Genomic DNA, 20,732 nt, shown 5'->3' with positions numbered 1-20,732 from the left:
GTTTAAGAACATGCACTGTTTTACAAAGCACCCAAGTTGGGTTCCCAGGGCACATATGGGGTGCTCCCAGGGGCCTGTAACTCCTGCTCCAGGAGGACCGGATGCCTCTGGCCTCTGCAGGCACCCGCACATGTGTGCACATACATCTCTTCCTACACATAATAAAAGGTAATACAAATAAGCCTTTAAAAAATGGATAGCTTTTTATTACATTGTGTTTATGTTTATGCCTGTGTTTTGGCATGTGAAGGCCAGAGGACGTGTGGAAGTTGCTTCTTTCTTTCCATGTGAGTCTGGGGGATCTAACTCAAGTCTTCAGGCTTGATGCCAGGCATCTTTACCAGCTGAGCCAGGCCCAGCATGCTTTTTAAAAGCAGGATACTACCATGCTCGATCAAGCCAGTTGCTACTGTTGGACACTGAGGCTGGAGTCATAGGCATTAGTGGCATGAGCACACAGGTCTTTGCACATGTCCATGAATCCCTAAAGGTGGGGTGATTTTCACACCTCACTAGATTTCCCCTAGGAAGTCCCCACCACACACACCATACTCTCCACACGCCAGGGGTGCGCCCTTCCACGAACCTCCATCAGCACCGGATTTACAACCGTATTTGCCCATAGGTAACACATGAGGCTGAGCACTGGTTGGTGTGTTGGGAACTCCAGGGGTTCCACTATGCCAGCATGGGGCACCAAGGTCCCAGTCCTCAGCAGAGAATTGCGCTGTTTGAAAACAGCCAGATACCACAGGAGCCTTGTCGGCAAAAGGGACCATTTAGTAAGAGCCTTCTGTGAGCAAACTCTCCTTTGTACCTTTAAATTCACAATTCACAAGGTGGATATTGTAGACATGTTGGGAGTGAAAACTGAGTTCTCAGGCAGGCTAAGGGCCTTACCAGAGATTCAAACCCCTGGCCATCATCTTTTAAAGGCTGAGACTCGACCACGCTGTTGGTCTTCTGTGGCCAGAGGAAGGAAGAGGCTTGATGTCAGGCCAGCACGTTCTCACTGGGGATGACATCTAAGTGCATGGTGATGGAGAGCAGTGGAGTGAAGAGAAGTCTGCAGCGTCTAGCTAGATCCTCAGGCCTCTAGGTTCCTCAGAACAGCCGCTGACTGAGGAAGAGATGGCGGAAGTACAGTCTCTGAGAACAGGTCTAGCAGGGATACGGGAGAGGTCTGCTCAGCAGGATGGCCATCTTAAGGTTAGATAAGGAAGCAGAGATGTCACACTCATGCTAAGAACTGCCCTCTTTCACTGACTGACTCACACCTCTAACAGAGTTCCCTAGCGTCCCCGGGAGACTGGGACCTGGACTCTTCTTTAGGCGGTACGTATGGGACCCAGAATAGTGTGGCCCAGGCCCAGGTTGCTGACAGAAGAGCCCCAGAGAACGTCAGTGGGACAGACCTGGAGTCACAGGCCAGCGTGGTTCATCACGGAGCATAAGGGAGTCCTTTGACATTGACCTTCACAGAAGGACTACCTTTGACAGGCTAGGGAAGCCAAGGAGTGTATTCAGAGCACCAGAAACTCAAGGCTGAAGGAAGACACTGTCATCAGATGACATTTTTTCATTGGTCACATTTCTCGGCCTTTCTACTCATAGCTCACCATGAATTAATATTAAAAACATCATGTCACCTTGTGGATGGCGAGTATGGTTCTGCCGCATGAACTTTCTGAACACCACAAGCATTCACTTACTTAGGAAGTCAGTATGTAACAGTGCACAAACCTTGGTGGTAATTTTTTTCAGTCCTGGAGATGGATCCAGAACTTTGGACATACTAGGCATGAACTCTAGCCCTGAGTTACACTCCCTGCCCCCACTTTTTTTTTTTAATTCCAGGAAGCTACTAGGCTGGGTATGGGGATGCACACCTTTAATCCCAGCACTCAAGAGACAGAGGTAGGTGGGTCTCTGTGAGGTTGTGGCCAGCCTGGCCTACATAGCAAGTTCCAGATCCACATGTGCTTTGTGGTAAGACCCTGTCTCGAGACACATTCTTCCCTTCCTTTTTGGGCAGTACTGGGGATTGAACTTAGGGCCTCATGCATGCAAAGCAAGTACTCTACCACTGAGCTACAGCTACAATCCACTCTACAACTTCTTAAGCACCTGGGTGTCCCTGAGCAAGGTGCTACCTCCTCACATCTCTACTGGTCTGTAAAATGGAAACAATGATGCCTGGGTTTTGAAGACTCAAGACCCATCAGTGTGGAATGGTGGGGAGATGGTAGAACCTGCATTTGGACCTGGTGTCTGCTTCCCCTTTTTGGGTGACCTGGAGAAAATTCTTAGTCCCTCTGGGCTTGAGGACTCAATTCACAGTGTCTGCCTCTGTTTCCCCTATTCACACGAAGTCTTCTCTTCAGTTGGCCATTGCTTCATACTTAGCTGCAGCCTTGCCCTGATCTCAGTCACCCTCAGCCACGGAGTGACTTCACTCAAATCTGTGGGCCACTCCCTATGTCGTGTCGGCAGCCTTCTGCTTCTGCCTCCTTACCCTCTCCTCCGGCCTCCTACTAAGGCTTGAATGTTCCTACCAAAATTCATGTTGACATCTAGTCCCCACTGTGACGTATCAATACTCGGGACCAGGGGTTGCCCCTCAGAGGGGTGGTAGGTCAGGAGGACTCTGAATTAGTGGGTTCATGGCAATCTGAAGTGGCTGTTATGAAAGCCACCTTCCAGAAGGATCTAAGTTCAATTCCCAGCACCCACGTCAGGTAACTCACAACTGCCTGTGACTCCAGCTCCAGCTCCAGGGGATCTGAACCCTCTGGCCTCCACGGGTACACACACACACACACACACAATTAAAAGCAAAATAAATTAAAAAATAAAAAATAATCAATGAAAACTTCCAGAAGTAAACAACTCATAGATTTTGAGTGACTTTTATTGCAGCGCATGGTTACGCTTATTCCACTCTATTGTTAGTCATTGTTGTCCATTCCTTACTGTGTTCATCTAGACTTTATCACAAACATGGGGGATGTGGATATCGAAGTTGGGGAGAAAGGCGGTGTATACAGGGTTTGGCACCAGCTGTGGTCTCAGGCATCTGAGAACTGTGTGGAATATGGAGCAGGGGGTAAACGGGGGGAGTGTTTGCTACAGAGACGGGGAGGAAAGTGGAAGAGAAGACTGAGAACTCTGTGAACAGAGTGGCCAGGAAAGGCCACAGAGGAAAAGGATCTTGGGTGTGTGTGTGTGTGTGTGTGTGTGTGTGTGTGTGTGTGTGTGTGTAAAGGATCTTGTGTGTGTGTGTGTTTGCGCGCACTCGCGATAAGGTATAACTCAGGTTGCCCCCCCCACCCCTCTTGGCCACCAGCACTCAGTGTCCCCTGCGGCATTTTGAATCTCTCACTCTTCTCCAAACACCCCAGCAGCCGACCCTTTCCTTGTCTGGCCTCCACATTTTTGGTGGGCCAAACTCCAGTTTCTCCCTCCAGCGGTCAATAGCTCTGATACCCCCCCCCCGGGGGGGGGGAATGGCCGCTGTCCCAGAAGCCTAGGAAAAATGTCATCTCCTAGGGCATTCTCTCTCCAGTTAACATAATGCCAAGCCTGTAAGCTGCCACCTCGGGCGAGACCAGGTTCTCTAGAGTATCTGGCTTCATGGCACTGGAGTCAGAGAACAGGAAAACATGGGGCTTCTGGCCACTGGCACTGTCTCTACTTTCTCCTACCAGAATCTCTATCATTCTTTCTCTTTTTCTTCTTGCGTTATCTGCCCCCCACCAGACATGGACGTCTTTATGTGCTTATTTGTCTGTCTAAGGTCCGTCCCTGTCCTAGGATGTCAGGCCTGAGATGACAGGAACCTAGAAGAGAGCCTCGCTCCTTGCCAGGTCTTGGTAGCATATACCTATGAAGACAAGAGGATTAGGAATTCCATGTCATCCTCGCCGCATGTTGACATTGAGGCCAGCCTGGGATACATGAGACTGAGGAAGGGGTGGTGGTGCTCATGAGGTTAGATCCCCAGTGTTGACATTGAGGCCAGCCTGGGATACATGAGACTGAGGAAGGGGTGGTGGTGCTCATGAGGTTAGATCCCCAGTACACACATAAAAAGCCGGGTGTGATGGTGTGCACCCATCACACATAACCCCAGCACTGGGGAGGCAGAGACCGGAGGCCGCCTGGGGCTTGCTGGCCACATTAGTCTTGCCCAAATCAGTGAACTTCAGGCTCAGGGAGAGACTCTGCCTCAAAAAACAAGATGAAGAACAGCTGAAGAAGACACTTGATATTGATCTCTTGCCCAGACGTGCACATTCACGTAAATGAGCAATACATGAACATGTGTACGTGCGTATATCACATTGAGAAAGGAAGGGAGGAAAAAGGGAGAGAAGGAGAGAGCTTCAAGAGGAGAAAGAGAATCTAATGTTAGGTAGTCACTAGTGAATTGTTTTTCTGAGTAAACGAATGAATGGATTCTTCAGTTTGTTTACCTGAGCAACCACTGTGTACACAGCTCCATACTAGGCCTAAAGATGACGACCCTTCCCACCCCAAAGAGGAAGCACAGGTTCATCCCATAGGTCAAAGCAGACCAAGCCTTTCTCCCTCAGTTCCAGGGAGCTTGGGGAGTTCTTGGGTGTTCAGGGTGAGCTTCGTGGAAGATGTGAACTTCGATGTGGGATTTTCAGGGCAGGCAACAAGCCTCCTCCTGCATTTTCTCATTCCAGGCACCCTTGATGGGTGATTCCAGACCCCCTTCCGCACAGCCCTCTCCAGCTTAGGACTTCTGCCGACCGCCTGCAGGTGGGAACTCAGGGCTTGTCCTTAGACGCCAGAGCTCAAGAATGTGCTGCTCAAGTCCGTCAGGCAGGTAGGGCTTTGCCGGAGGAACTTCCTCTGAAGGTGGGCATTCCTTGAGCAGCGGTGAGCTGTGGGAACAGGGTGGTTCTTTCCACAGCCAGGGAGGGGCAGGGTGGAGCTCCACGCTGGCAGGGAGCAGGGAAGATGTGTTTTAGTGAGCCAAGGCGGCTCCACTGTCTTCTTTCAAAGGTGTGGCTGTGCGGGGGGGGGGGGGGGGGGGGCCACAGGACTGGTCACCACTGTGGCTCTGTCTTCTTGGCAGGTCATGGCCACTCTCGCATTTTTGTCTGGGATCCCGTAAAGCCTGGGTAGTGCAGGAGCATAGGCTGGGGGTGGGACACTCTCAGACTGGTCAACAGTCCCACAAGTCTTTAGGACCTCCATGTCTGCCCTGCACTGAAGTGCCACATCCTCCACTGGTGACCTCTGGCTGAACCTCTCTTTGCCTGTTTATACAGCGAGAACGGCAGTGGTGGCAGAGGTTACTCTGGTGCACACGACGTCTTTATCTCTGCATACTTGAAGCAGAAGCTCTGACTATGTGCAGCTGGAAATAGATGGGAAAATCCTTTGCAACTCGAGACATGTCTTGGATATGATTAGGGGTGGCTTCTGCGATACTGGACAGCAGGGTTCTCCCTTGGGACTCTTGAAGAGTCATCAGAAGTAAGTGGGCCCAGGAGAGCCAGGCTCATGGCCTCAAGGCTACATGACAGGGACTTCTAGTCTTGTTCCCATCCCCTGAAGTCCCTTGAAGTGCCTGGGAGTGGCCCTTCCCACACTTTCCACTGCAACGTGGGTGGCTTCTGCAGTGAGAATGCAGGGCCTCCAGAATGTTCTCTTCTAATGGCTATGTGGGCTCAAAGGTAAAAACACCAACCCCAGGATGCTGGATGTGAGGTGCTTGCTGACCACTGCTCCAAGGAAAGCAGCGTGGACTCTGCACTCATCTGTGGCCTCTGTGCAGAACAGCTGGCCTGGATTCTTCAAACACTGTAGGTGTGGGGTCGGGGTAGAGTTCTTCTGGTAATGTGGTCACCTAGCACGCCTGAAGCTCTGGGATGGATCCCCAGTACCTCATAAACCAAGCACAGTGGCACAGGTTATAATCCCAGCACTTGGGAGGTGGGGCAAGAGGATCAGAAGTTCAAGGTCACCATCATTGGCTACGTAGCAAGATCAAGAGTCTGGGCTACATGCGACCCTGTCTCAAAAACAAAACAAAACAAAAACCATGAGTAAACTAACGATGTCACGGTTGGCCAAAGAGGGAGAGGAACCATTTGAGGTTAAACAAAAAACACGTAAAATACCTGATAAAGTCTTGATGGGTCCTGAATCAAAACAGAAGACCAGGGTTGCTGAGACAGGCCCCTCAGCAGGTGAAGGCACGGGCCTCCAAGCATGGCAACCGGTTATCCCCCAAATCTGTATAGTGGGAGGAGAGAGCAAACTCCTGCAAGTTGTCCTCTGACTTCCGCAGGTGCACTGTGACACGTGTGTGTGCACATGCACACGCACACACGTGCACACACACATGTACATAGGTAAATAGATGTAATTTTAAAATAATAATCAAAACCCCAGAAGTGTACGAAAACGATAGAATGAACAACTGAAGGAGAAAGAACAATGTTAGGTGATGGCATGTGAAGCTTCTTCAGGTTCGAGGTATCACATATCCACATTAGCCCAAGAGCTGCCCACCAACATGTGGATAGACAGGAGGACTGGACAGACAAACGGTGGTATATACACAGAATGGAATACCACTCCTTAAAAGTGAAGGGAATTCCAACAGGCTACAACAAGGATGAACCTTGAAGACACTGTGCTCAGTGCAGGAAGCTATTGCCAAAGGTCAAGCACAGTACGGTGCTATTACGGGAGGTACATGGAGTCATCAGATTCATGGAGCCAGAAAACAGAAAAGTGGTTGCCAGGGCCTGGGAAAGGAGGAGGTGGGGAGGGATTATTTTGATATCAGAGTCTTGGGTTTGCAAGAGCAAAGCGCTCTGGAAATGGGCGGTGGTGATGATGATGAGAAACGATGTGCATGAACTCAGTACTGATTTGCTGAAGTAAATCCGAAAGCCCATGGTGACGCACGCCCTTCATCCCAGCACTTGGGAGGTAGAGGCAGGCAGATCTCCGTGAGCCTGAGGCCAGCCCGGGCTACAGAGGGAGATCAGGGCAGCCCAAGTCTACAGAGGAAGTTTGTGTCTCAAAAATAAATAAAATAAAATCTCAAAAGGAAAAACGTGAAAGGGAACATTCAAGGCGCTAAGATCAGCTTGGGTAGAGGAGAATGAGATCAAATGAGGAGGTAGGCAGGGAACAGAAGTGGGAGCCAGACTGTCTCTCTGTGTCCTTTTAATATTCTTTCAGTGACTGTATTGCCTAGTCAAACATTAAAAATATAATTGCAAAATTTAAAAATAGTTCTTTTGGTCTTGAGAGGGAAAAAATATCTGTGATACCTCCATGAAGTGCTCCTTGAAGTATCATGCCCTTGGCACTTCACCATATTCCACGGGGTGGGGGTGGAGGTGGGGGTGGGGATGCCTGAGGCTGCAGGTTGTCTGGGGAACACAGTGGATTGCAAATATCCAGACTCTCCCTCTCCAGGTCCCTCAGAGCACCTCAGCTCTGCTTTGGAGAGTCTCTCACGGTGCACCGTCCTCACAGTAGGCCAACAGAACTTTTAAGAGGCCCTAGTGGCACCCCGTCCTGGCCACACTTCTCCAGTTAAAATGTCGCCTGTCACTGAACCAATCAGTTTGCTCTTCTTCAGCGTCCCTCGTTATGGAGAGCTACCAAAAAGCTGGGCCCTGCGGTCACATCCATTGCCTACTCAGTAGTGTACCCCAGTATGGGCCTGTGCTACATAGGGCAGTTCGTAGGCTTTCTCCTTATGGGGTACCTGTTGTCCAGTCTTCTGAAGCTCCCTGGTCCTGGCCCAGCTTCCACCCCAGTCTTCCAGCCTCTGTTAATTCTCAGAACCCCAAAACCATCCAACACAGTGTCGTCACTGACCAGTGCTTTTTTTCTAGCTTGTGCACAAGAATCCTGACAGCTAAAAGCCTGATTTTTTCAGAAGACCTGGGAGATGTGATGAAGACGACCTCATTAATTTCTCTGTCCCACATGATTAGCCAATGACAGAATTTTGTCACTCTCCAAAGAGAAGCATAGTTCAGGTCCACCCCCACCCCCTTCCAGTACTAGGGTTTGATTGTAGGCCCTGTAAGAAATATAACTAATGGGAGACAGTCCTGGAGAGGCCTGTGTAGGGGTCTGTTTGACACAGTCACAGATGGAGCCGTAGACAATAGCCCGCATCGGCTGTCAGTCATATGAGTGAGTCACAGTGTACACCCAGCCCAGCTAAGCCTTCAGGTGATGACAGCCACCATCTGTCTGCAGCTGCATGGAGATCTCTGGCATGCACTGCCCTGGGTTCCTTTTCAATTTCTGACCCATGAAATCATGAGCAAAAGTGTGATTTCTCCACACAGCTAAGTTTGGGAGGCACTTTCGTTCTTTTGGAGACAAGGTTTCATGTAGCACAGGTGACCCTCAAACTCACTATGTAGCAAAGAATTGTGTTGAATTCCTGATCCTCCTGCTTCCAGCTTTTTTAAAATTTTTAAATTTTATTTGATGTGTATGAGTTTTTGCCTACATGTGTGTGTGCCCGGTGCCCTTGGAGGTCAGATGGCATTGGATTCCCTTAAAGTGGAATTACAGGCGGTTGTGAGCTGTTAAGTGGGTGCTGGGAATCGAACCCACATCCTTAGGAAGAACAGACAGTGCTCTTAACCACTGAGCCATCTCTACAGCCTCATCTGCCTCTATATCTTGAGTGCTGGGATTACAGGTAGGTTCCACCATGTCTGTTTATGAAGTGCTAGGAATTGAACTCAGGACTTCACTTACACTAGGGGAACACTACCAACCAAGCCACAGCTCCAGCCTTGGAGTCATTTATTCACAAACAAGCTAAAGATTCTTGCTTGCTTATTTATCTTGCCCCACAGAAAAGTGTATGTTCTTAGCAGCCAGGAAGATAACAGGATAAAAGGCAAGGAAACTTAACGTTTGTTGACTCCTATCGCAGGCCTGAGCCTTTCTACATACCACCTCATAAAGGCCTTCAGGTTCTGAGAATCAGAGACAATTACTCCTTTGTCAAAAAGAATATCACCAAGTGGTGTCAGCGCCTGCCTTTAATCCCAGCTCTCAGGAGACAGAGGCAGGTGGATCTCTGTGAGTTCGAGGCAAGCCAGCCTGGTTTACAGAGCAGATTCCAGGACAACCAGGACTGTTACACAGAGAAACTGTGTCTTGAAAAACCAGAGAGAGAGAGAGAGAGAGAGAGAGAGAGAGAGAGAGAGAGAGAGAGAGAGAGAGAGAGAGAGAATCAGGCCAGGCATGATGGAGAACACCTTTAATCTCAGCACTCAGGAGGAAAACAAGCAGATCTGTGTGAGTTCAAGGCCAGCGTGGTCCGCACAGTGAGTTCAAGGCCAGCCTGGTCTGCACAGTGAGTTCAAGGCCAGCCACGGCTGCATAGTGAGACCCGGTCTCAAAGAGGAAAAGGATGTCTTGGTTCAGAAGGGATAAGGTTCCATTTAGTCCAGCGTCAGACCATGAAGCTGATGTCTTCTGATATCCTGCTTGAGGCAAAACTCCTAAAATCAGGACTGAAGAACTGGAAACTAGGGAAGGAAGCTCAAGGCCAATTTCACAGCTTAGCCTTGCTGGGATAAAGATCTTCAGAGCAGCTGTGTGATCATTTTAAAGAGGTCAAAGAGTCCATATTGCTCCATCCTGTCCTTGAGTCCTGCGAACACGGAGTGTGAGGTGGGGCTAAGCCATGAGTTTTCACAGAAACTTCTAGTGCAGAGAGCTGGAGAAAGGAAGCCTCTGCGAGCTTCGTGTTGGCAAATCACCTCCATTAGTTCTCAAGTGACCCCGTGAGGACCTGGGTTGGGCCCTCCAGGGAGTTAATAGTAAGACAGAGAAGTACATGTCATAACACCCTGGAGAATCTCTCCGTGAGCCAGGCACTTAATGTCACATCCCTAACCTGACAACCCTGACACCATCACCTCGTATGATATACAGAGAAAATCACTGGGGATTTAGCTGTTTGTCCCACGCTACACTCAGCCATGAAGGGCAGGCTAGGGAACAATCTGCCCGGAACGGTGAAGGGGAGGAGAGGTGGGTGGACAGGCATCAGGTCCCGTTTGGCCTGGAGCCCCGAGACAGACAGAAACCGGGAGACACGAATGACCTGTGGCACAGAAAGGGAGGCAGGGTGGGGAGGGATCTGGTAGAATGTGGTGGGTTCCTAGGGAACGGTGGTCAAAGGCCCGTTAGCCTACGGGTTGAGCGGAACCCCCAGGGCGAGCATCTCACTTTCAGCCCACCTGGAATGGGCTAGCTGACCTCACCCCTCAAGTTAGACTGAAGCCACTGCCACCAGAGAGAAGAACGGACATGCTTCAAGTCCTCCAGTTTGTCAGCCACAGGGCAAGACAAGCACTCCTGTCCCCGAGTCCTAGGCAAGCCTGTCCAGTCCCCTCCTGGCAGTCTAGGATGAACATGGGCTTTAACGAGGGGACCCCTGACCTGCAACATCTGGACCAGACAGAGAAGGGAGCCTATTAATAATTATCCTGGGACAGCAGGTGCAGACAGGACTGTCCCAGGCAAATGGGACACACAGTCACTCTCCAGTGACAGCTGACTGCCCTCCAGGAAAGCCTCTTTGGAGCCTTATGGCCTAAGAGACCTGAGAACTAGTCATCACTTTCTTCATGAGGTAAGGAGCCAGAGAATACAGGAACCCTGAAGGTCCTGCCTTCTCGGGGTCTCCAGGGTGCCTAGAACTGGCTGCCCCATAGCCGGCCTCTGTCCCCACCTAGAACTGTGTATACACAAACAGGGGTGTTCCGTTTGTCCTGTTCCTGCCTAACAGAGGTCAAGTGCCCTGCCAAGTCCCACACAATTCTAGCTCCAGGTGCCTCTCACTGGTGATACCCACTGAACCAAAGCTGTCATCGCTATGGGGTGTGACTATCAAGTCCTTTTATGAACCGAAAAGCAACAGGGGAGAGGTATGGGAAAACTTGCCACTCCTGGCCTGAGGTCACTGTGAGGTTAGGACGTGTTCTTGAACAGTAGGGGATTCTCCAGAGGAGAAGTGCAGTGCTTTGGGAGGCAGAGGAGTTAGGTAGTCCCAACAGATTGTTCCGTGGGTCACCATGCCTTTCACACCCACATCCTGGTGAAGCTTCTGCCTATAAGGTCTTTGTATCTGCCCACGTGATTTGCTTGGGCCAGCAAGCCAGTAAGCAGCACTCCTCCATGGCCCCTGCATCAGCTCCTGCCTGCTGTTTGAGCTCCTGTCCTGACTTCCTTCAGTGATGGACTATGGTGTGGAAGTGTAAGCCAATTAAACTCTTTCCTCCCCAACCTGCTTGCTTTTGGTCATGGTGTTTCATCACAGCATCAGAAACCCTAAGACAGTATATATAAAAATTGTATTAAAATATAAAATTTGGGGCCGGAGAGATGGCTCAACGGTTAAGAGCACTGGTTGCTCTTTCAGAGGACCTGGGTTTGATTCCCAGCACCCACATGGATGATGGTTCCTAACCGTCTGTAACTCCAGACCCAGGAGATCTGATGCCCTCTTCTGGCCTCCTTAGGTACCTGGCACCCACATGGTTCTCAGATACGCATGCTAACAAAACATCCACACACATAAAATAAATCACATATTTAAAATAAATAAAAATTTTAATTAAAGAAAAATAAGATATATAGTTGTAAATTTGTAGACTATACAATTGTGCATAATTATAAATCATATAATGAGGAATGTATATTTAATTTATAAAATTATTTATGTATTATACACATACTACAAGCCTAATACGACTGTGGCAGTAGACGTAGTCACTTTTTTTTTTTTGGTTTTTCAAGACAGAGTTTCTCTGTGTAGCCTTGGTTGTCCCAGAATTCACTCTATAGACCATCCTGACCTCGAACTCAGAGATTCACCCTCCTCTGCTTCCTGAGTGCTGGGATTAAAGGCATGTGCCACGTGATTTGCTTGTCGTTTGCCCTTAAAAGGATCTTAGAGAGCACTGTTCTTACTCCAGCCTTTCCAGTTGGGGAAACTGAGGCCCAGAGAGAGGAAATGACTCTTCTGGGCTGTGGAGCTCAGCCCGGAGCCTTGGAGGAAGCTCTAGTCATCTGGGATCACACTCATTGTGCCTCTCACCTGGCTACACTCTGGCTCTGCTTCTCATGGAGGCTCCAAGCTAGAACCCTGCTCTTTAAATGCCCCACACCCTCCCGCCTTGGTTTCCAGGTAGGTAGCAGGGAGTCTATGCAGTGGGCAAGAAATCCGCTGGAGGTGACCTTGAGTCGGAGCTCAGGTGGCAGGAAAGGTTTTGATGGATCGCGATAAGGCAAGATCTGCGGGCCCCAGAGGCAGCCACCTGAGACTATCGCATCTGGAAAGCAGCCTGCGGGCTCCCTCCCGCCCTGGTCAGGTGCAGGGTAGAGGGAGGTCGGAGAGCGGAGGGAGAAAGAGGGTGGACCAGGAGGGGAGGGGTACAGTGGGGAGGCGTGGCCAGGGGGTGGTGGAGTCGGGAAAGGCCCAGTGGTGCTTGAACTGGGTTACCTGGATTCGCAGAACCTCTGGGCCAGCTTCCCTTTGGTGAAACAAAGTTCTAGGCAGGAGTCTGAGAAAGGACGCGGGACTGGAATGGTTGAGACGCACGGGGCTCAGAAATGGCAGACAGGCAGCACCTTGAGGGATCAGTCCGCGGTGGGTGTTCCGTCCCAGCTCCCCCTCTACCAAGCTTACTCCTTTTTTTCTGGCATAGGTCGCAACATCACCCGGCCCGTAGGAGTGCCTTAACTAATGACAATGGCCTAGGACAGGCCTGTGGCCCAGCGAGGGCTACCTAAACGTCACCTTCCCTTGGTTTCCGAATATCCTTGCCGCTCTCGCTCTGTGCTTCCCCAAGGGACTCCGTTGTATACCACCCCAATCCCGCCCCAGGACTCCAGACCCGGGGTCAGGACCTAAGTAAGGTTTCCATACTCACAGGGATCCCTTTACAAAGTATAAAAGGGAAGCTACAAAACAGAAGCGATAGTCTAGATAAAAGTCCATCAATGACCATCTTCAGAAACATTAAATAGTTTTGTTGTTGTGTTTTGTTTTTTGAGACAGGGTTTCTCGTGGCTCTCTTAGAACTCACTCTGTAGACCAGGTTGGCCTCAAACTCACAGAGATCCGCCTGCCTCTGCTTCCCAAGTGCTGAGACAAAAGGCGTGCACCACCACTGTCGGGCCATTTGATAACGTTTGAGGTCAATTTATAGGTTAGATTTATTGGGGGGGGGGTCCTTCAAGAACGTAAGTGATTTAATTAGCTTGTAAATAAATAATGTCAAATGCAAAATTATTTTAGCAAGTAACAGTGGGAAAATTGAAAAAAAAAAAACAACCCATAGACATATATTAGTGACACCTCTGAAGTTTAAAGAAATGAATGGGAACATTTTCCAAATTCAGAATGGGCATTACCTCTGGAGCAGAGGGAAAGAACCAGAAAAAGTGCATCTCCCAGCAATTCAACTACACGGGTAACATTCCATTCCTGAGCTAGCGGAAAGGCTGCGGGTTATACTCTTTGCCTCTTCCTACATCTAAAAGTTGTGGCGAAATTTAAAAAAAAAAATGTAAGAGAGGGGGAAAAAAGCCCACACCCATTTCAAACTACTTTCTGGCAAATATATATTTAATGCGAAATGGAGATATTTTAATATGATCTTCATGGTGTGCAGTAGGGCTTCCAAAAAGTTTATCAATCATCCTACACTCCACCTTGTATCCAAGTCTGTTCCAGCTGCTGTAACAAATATACCCCACACCGGGTGGGTTATAAACAATTCTAAGCAACAACAGTTCTGCAGGCCGAGAAGTCCAAGCTCAGATTTAGCATCTGGTGAGAAGTCTCCTAGATGGTGTCTCCTTGCTGTCCCTCACATTTGACAGTAGGGATGATGTAGTTCCCTCAGGCCCCTGTTTAAAGGCACTGATCTTATATTCCAGGGCTCCACCCTCATGACCTAGTCACCTCTCAAAGGTTCCACCTCCGTATATCATCACGCCAGATGTTAGGATTTCAATAGATGAATTTTGCCGAAACATCTGAACCATAGCACCTGGGTTCTGGTTCTACTGGAGGAACCTGAAGCAGGATGTACAATCACCTGCCCACTGGAGACTCAGTAGACCCCAATGCAGGGGGTCTATCAAATGCAAATCTATGTATTCCCCCCACCCCAGGTACAAGGCTTTAAGAGAAAACCAGACAGTTCTGGAAAACTTGGAATCATTCCAAAAAACCCTAAGTATGGGGGCTGAAGACCCGGTCAGCAGTTAAGAGCCTTTCCAGAGGAACCAGGCTTGGTTCTTCAACAACCACCCAGCAGCTAGCATCCGTCTACAGCTCCAGTTCCAGGGGATCCAACACCTTCTTCTGTCCTCCATGGGCACGGCACACGTGTGGTGCACATCCATCCGAGCAAACAAACTCTCATACACATAAAATAAAAATAAATGTCTTGGCCAGGTAGTGGTGGTGCACACCTTTAATCCCAGCACTTGGGAGGCAGAGGCAGGCGGATCTCTGTGAGTTCGAAGCCAGCCTGGTCTACAGAGTGAGTTCTAAGACTGTCAGGGCTACACAGAGAAACCCTGTCTTGAAAAACCAATAGATAGATAGATAGATAGATAGATAGATAGATAGATAGATAAACAGACAGATTTTTAAAATTGAACAGGCCTCTTGGTCACTCTCACAACCAGGTCTAAATGGCCCCAGATGTATGGCCAGGTGCTGTGCTGGCCAGCGACTTTAGGGGACAGCTTCCTCCCACCACTGCCTGCCTCACCTGCCACTTAGAAAGAAATGCTGATAAAGAGGAAATGGCTTCTTTGCACAGGGAGACAGAGAGGGGAAGAGGAAGAGGAAGAGGAGATGAAAAGGCCACAGGTGAAAGAGGGGAGTCTGTTACCTGGAGTATGTACCTAGAGCAGCGGTTCTCAGCCTTCCTGATGCTGCGACCCTTTAACACGGTTCCTCATGCTGTGGTGACCCCCAACCATAACATTATTTTGTTGCTACTTCATAACTGTAACTTCGCTACTGTTAGGAATCTTAATGTAAAAATCTGATATTCAACCCCAAAGAGGTCATGTCCCACAGGTTGGGAACCTCTGCCCTAGAGCATTACTGGACCGCACGCAACTTGTTGAGAGTCTTCCAAAGGGAAAAAGGGTCTTAAGTTTGAACATGGGACAGAATTTCTTGCCTTTAGGGAAAGTGCTGCTTGAGGCTGGAGATAGACACCTGGCCAGTTCTCTAGGCTAGATTTGATGTGTAGCTTTGCTTGACTTGAGGTCAGAAGCCAGGGTCAAGAAGGAGGTCAACAAGTTAGGGGTACATAGTGAGACCCTGTCTAAAGGAAACACACACACACACACAAACCAAATGTTGTGGAATATTAGTACACTGTGTAAAGAGGTGTTGCTATCATTGGTATAATAAAAAGCTGAACAGCCAATAGTTAGGCAGAAGAGATAGGTGGGACTTCCAGGCAGAGGGAGGAAGAAGAGATAATTGAGGCATGCAGGAGACTCCATCAAGATGTGGAATGAAGCCGGGCGGTGGTGGCACATGAGCATGCCTTTAATCCCAGCACTCGGGAGGCAGAGCCAGGCGCATCTCTGTGAGCTTGAGGCCAGCATGGTCTATGGAGTGAGACCCAGGAAAGGCACCAAAAACTACACAGAGAAACCCTGTCTCAAAAAAAAAAAAAAAAAAAAAAGCAAAAAGCAAGATGTAGAAGAGTCAGACATACACAATGGGAGAGACATAAAAGTCACATGGTAAAACATAGATTAAAGAAAATATGGGTTAATTTAAATTATGAGAGCTAGTGAGACAAGCCTAAGCTAATGGCCAAGCTTTCATAATTAATAAGTCTCCATGTTGTTTTTGAGCTGGTGGCCGATGAAAAAGCTTGCTACAACCAAAGAAGTCAGAAAGCCTGGAATTCAGGGATCCATCCACCCACTCCTGGGTGCGATTATCAGGGTAAAGTTTTCCCACACAAGTCTTGACGTCATCCAGACATGGGTCAAGAAGGCCTGGCTGGGTGCTGAGGACTGGGATGTAGAGGAGTCAGTGGGCTCAGATAGGAGACCTGCTATAGGCTGATTTTTATATCCATTAAATTGGTTTATGAGGGCCAGGCATGGTAGCACACACCTTTAGTCCCAGCACTTGGGAGGCAGAGGCAGGTGGATCTCTATGAGTTCGAGGCCAGCCTGGGCTACAGAGTGAGTTCTAGGAAAAGGCGCAAAGCTGCACAGAGAGACCCTGTCTCGAAGAACAAAACAAAAAAACCCAACAAAAAAGTGAGGTCCAAAGGATGAAGCTCTGCTCTGATATAATTAGTGTCCTTATTAGAGGAGATATCTTCTGGGCGGTGGTGGCACATGCCTTTAATCCCAGCACTTGGGAAGCAGAGGCAGGTGGATCTCTGTGAGTTCGAGGCCAGCCTGGTCTATTGCACATAGAAACTCTGTCTCAGAAAACAAACAAACAAACAAACAAAAGAAAGAAAGAAAGACGGAGAAAGGAAAGAGGAGACCCCAGAGAGTTGTCTGTCCCCTCTATTGTGGGAGGCCAAACACTACCGTGGTGTCTGTCTGGCAGTCAAGGAGAAGAGCCCTCACCGGGAACCCGACAGGCTGACACCTACTGTAAGAAGTACACAGGTGTCAATTAAGCCACTCAGTTGGTGGTATTTTGTTATGGCCACTGGAGGAGACTGAGACAAGACCCAGCCCCTGCGTGGTCAGCCTGGGATGCTGAGTAAATGAATGAATCTCTTTCTGTGGGTTGTTCTGCTCAAACGATTGGGACGGGGGGATAACCAGAACAACCATCTCATTGCCCTCGTAGTTGTTATTGCTATTCACACCCAAGCCACAGTCCCAGAATGAAAACATAATAAAATAATAGAAGATGCTTGGAACATTGGTGCCGCCCCAGACCTCACCCTCAGTCTAAACATGCCTCATGAGAAGTCAGTGGCGCAACAGGGCACTGTCCACTAACTTGCACGTACAGGAGTGGTGAGTCTGTATCCTTGGGAACATATCATTAGTAAATGAATGCCTGGCCCTTAAAGTTTAGTCAAGCCCCTCAGAGCCGGTGGTCCCTGGAAAACAGGACTAGATGAGAGGCTCTTAATAAGAAAGCTGAATGTTCCTCTGCACCTCAAATCTGGCGGACCTGGGGGTCTCAGGATCTGGGAGCTATGAAAAGGGTCTTCCCAGGTACTTCTGCCACTGATGGTAGAATCAGCACCACCCTCCTCCGAACTCTGCTAAGAAGAGAACGTTGATAGCGGCCGAGGCAGCAGGAGCCGCGGTGACTAGAGAGAACTCTGATTCCATTCTTTCCTCTTCCACCCTCCACAACCTAGAGAGTCAGCGTCCATTTCAACCTCATCCCCTGCCTCGGGCAGGGTTCCAGTGGCCACTTCCAGCTACCTACCCATGTAGAAGACGTTGCATTTGAAGACACCCTGGAGTTTGCAGGGCTTGATAGGAAAATGGCTAAAGAATCTTGCTCCTCATCTTCCTCGTCTTCCCCAACTGCTGCAACCTCACAGAAGCAGCAACTTAAAAGTAAGAGTATTATTAATTCTCCGGTTCACCATGCAAACAGCCTTGGCTAAATCTTCTACCTCAGGAATTCTAAAGGTAAGCCTAACACTATAGAGATGACACACGATAAAAGCTAAAAGATATGGTGGAAGCTATTCAGAATAGTATTTCAATTAAGTGCAATTTAGAAGAACACAACCTGACTGTAGAAAATCTTTGCTCTTACAAGGTATCTGTAAACTCGTATGAGCAGCTGAGACATATCAAAACAGATTCATCAGTTCAGAGAGGATTCATTGGTTTGTGTTCTTTTTCTAAAAATGGTTGATAGATGCTGGCAAAAGCCATTACAGGAAAATAATAATGATCAGGGGCATTTTATTTGTTTCTGGATAGAACTTACATTCTTCAGAAGCCAGTGCTACTGAATGGAGGCATTTGGGACCTAGGACTAGAGTTATTTAGGGTTCATATTAGAAGTGATCAAAAAAGTCAAGAGGAAAACAATTGACGGCACCATACTCTTGATTGAGAGAGAGGGATGGCAAAACAGTCGACGGACGGAGCTTTCCTTTGGAAGCCTTTTAAGCATGCTGTTGGATTTGCAATTTACCAAGACTCTTCTGAGCAGTGATTTTTGGAAGAAACTAACTGGCTTTATGCAGCTGAAGGTCAGAAGTTAATGTAAGAAAGAGAGGCTCCTGAGTATCTTGGAGATGTTAATAAATGCCTAGGAGTAGACAGACAGACTTCTTCCTTACATCAGACCACCCAGGAGTCACTCACTGCTTCTGTGGAGAAGAAACTTCTAGGTGAACACTTAAAAACAATTCTTCAGAAAGTGTTAAATAACCTTAAACAGAATTCAAGATTTGTCTTCCTCTATCAGCTCTTCAGTTGCACGCCTTTAATCCCAGCACTTAGAGGCAGGTGGATCTCTATGAGTTCAAGTCCAGCCTGGTGTGCCAAGAGAGTTCCAGGAAAGCTAGGGTTACACAGAGAAACTCTGTCTTGAAAAAAAATTGTTGGACTTTAAAGATGAACTTTACCATATAACTGATACATGCTTTCTGAAAAACAAAAAAAGTTATCAATGCTATGAAAGAATAATTTGAAACATTCATTAGTAGAAGAACAAATAGACTAGCTGCTCTGAGAGCGAAGTGTGTGGATGCAAACCTTAGCGCAGACAACAGAGAAGCCACACCTTGAGAAGATGTTGGGTAAAATGATGATCATTTTTAGATGTATCTATGGAAGAGACGTTTTTGAGGCTTTCTATAAGTAAGATTTAACCAAATGCCTGTTAGTTGCCAAGAGTGCATCTGTAGATGCTGAGAGAGAGATGCTGTCCAAACTGAAACATGGGTATGGAGCTTTCACCAGCCTGCTTGAAGGGATGCTTAAAGACACAGAGCTTTCTCAAGACACCATGATTCAATTCAAGCAGTGTGTGCAGAACCAGATTATACCTGGCAATATCAAACTAACTATGACTATCTTTACAATGGACTCCTGGCCAGCATATGTGTCCATTTGCATAGTAAACCTTCAGGAAAGTTTGAAGACATTTTACTTAGGCAAACACAGTGGCAGTTGACCTTGGAACGTTATATGCTCCTGAATTTAAAGAGGTTTTTCAAACCCAAGTGCTGCGGATGTTTAATGAAGGGGAGGAGTCAGTTTGGAAGGGACCACGCCCCCTGCCGGGATAGAAGATGGGGGATTGAGAACACTGCAGTTGCTAGCCCATGGCAAAGAGAGTTCTGGCTAAAAACCCAAGAGGCAAAGATATCGAGGATGGTGACCAACTCATTTGCAAGGTGACTTCCAACACAGACTGTTCAGGATAAAGATCAAACCAACTGAAAGACACAGTGCTACAGAGCACTTCAAGACGGACAGTACCAAACTGATGATGTGACTGCCTGAGTTACAAAGACGAGAAAAAGGCTTGGTCACAGACTTCCGGTTTCAGAAGTCCACAATCAGCTGAGGTTTGCAGAAAAACCAGCTGATCTAAAGAAGAGAATCCAGAACTGACTGGGACTACATGGAAAGAGATCAAGAAAACCCAAGTCAGTACAACTAAATCGCAAAGAACATTGGTCTTAAAACATTTGTTGTCATTTGCTGTAGCCAATGGGTAAACCTAACTTGTTGAATCTCATATTATTTGACTTTTTTTAAATATTGATTTTTTGATACAGGGTTTCTCTGTGTAGCCCTGGCTATCCTGGAACTTGATTTTGTAGACCAGGCTGGCCTGGAACTCACAGAGATCCGCCTGCCTCTGCCTCCCGAGTGCTGGGATTAAAGGTGTGCACCACCACCACCACCACCACCGGGCTATTATTTGACTTCTTCTCCACTTCCAGTGTCCAAATGAAGCAGTGTAATGGAAATAGCTATGTGGACTTCTGTTTTTTGTTTTTCCCAGCTCCCCCTGGTTTCCTTATAGGAGCTCTCCCGAGAAGAAAATGTGGCTGTTTTGTTTACTGCATCATTGGCATCCGTTCTAACCGATCCCTGCTGGTCTCTGGGATACAGAGACTATCACACTCACGAGTTACTCTAAGGAATATTTAGTGGAGTTGTTCCTGCTAAGGGGATCTTGACAGCACCTTCATTATCTGGAGAGTGGGTCCTTTCCTGAAGTTCTTAATTCTTTGAAAACTTGGTGCTGTTTCGGCTGAAAAACTGGCCACACTATTAAGGGAAGCTGGTTAAGAAACTGAAAAGTAATGGCAAACCACACTGGATAATCGTGGATTTCAGGTGTTCTGTAGCAGTTGAGTTTTGTGCTTTTCCCCCCTGGGTAGGTGCTGGTTCTATTCTCTCCAATAAAACTTCTATTTAAAAAAAAAAAAGCTAAATGCTGAATTGCTGAATGAAACATTAAGCAAAATGCGTGTATGTGATATATTTTTAAATTTTTATGTGTGTTTACATGAACATATGTCATATGTGTTCAAGTGCCTTTGGAGGCCAGAAAGCTGGAGTTACAGAGCCCAGTGTAGGTACTAAGAACCAAACTCTGGTCCTCAGGGAGAACAAAAAGTGCTCTTAACCTCATCTGTCCTGCCCTGAAAAGTGTGTGTTATATT

The 20,732-nt window shown here is 48.0% G+C and overlaps 1 pseudogene; it reads left to right on the top strand.

The window, feature by feature from the left end:
* Positions 1-1,131: 1,131 nt before the first annotated feature.
* LOC114696138 lies at positions 1,132-19,789 on the top strand (annotated as a pseudogene).
* Positions 19,790-20,732: the final 943 nt, after the last annotated feature.

This window comes from Peromyscus leucopus, chromosome 1, assembly GCF_004664715.2.
Source record: "Peromyscus leucopus breed LL Stock chromosome 1, UCI_PerLeu_2.1, whole genome shotgun sequence".
Classification (NCBI taxonomy): domain Eukaryota; kingdom Metazoa; phylum Chordata; class Mammalia; order Rodentia; family Cricetidae; genus Peromyscus; species Peromyscus leucopus.
Note: the sequence above shows the minus strand (reverse complement) of the source record. Positions and strands in the feature narration are given on the sequence as shown.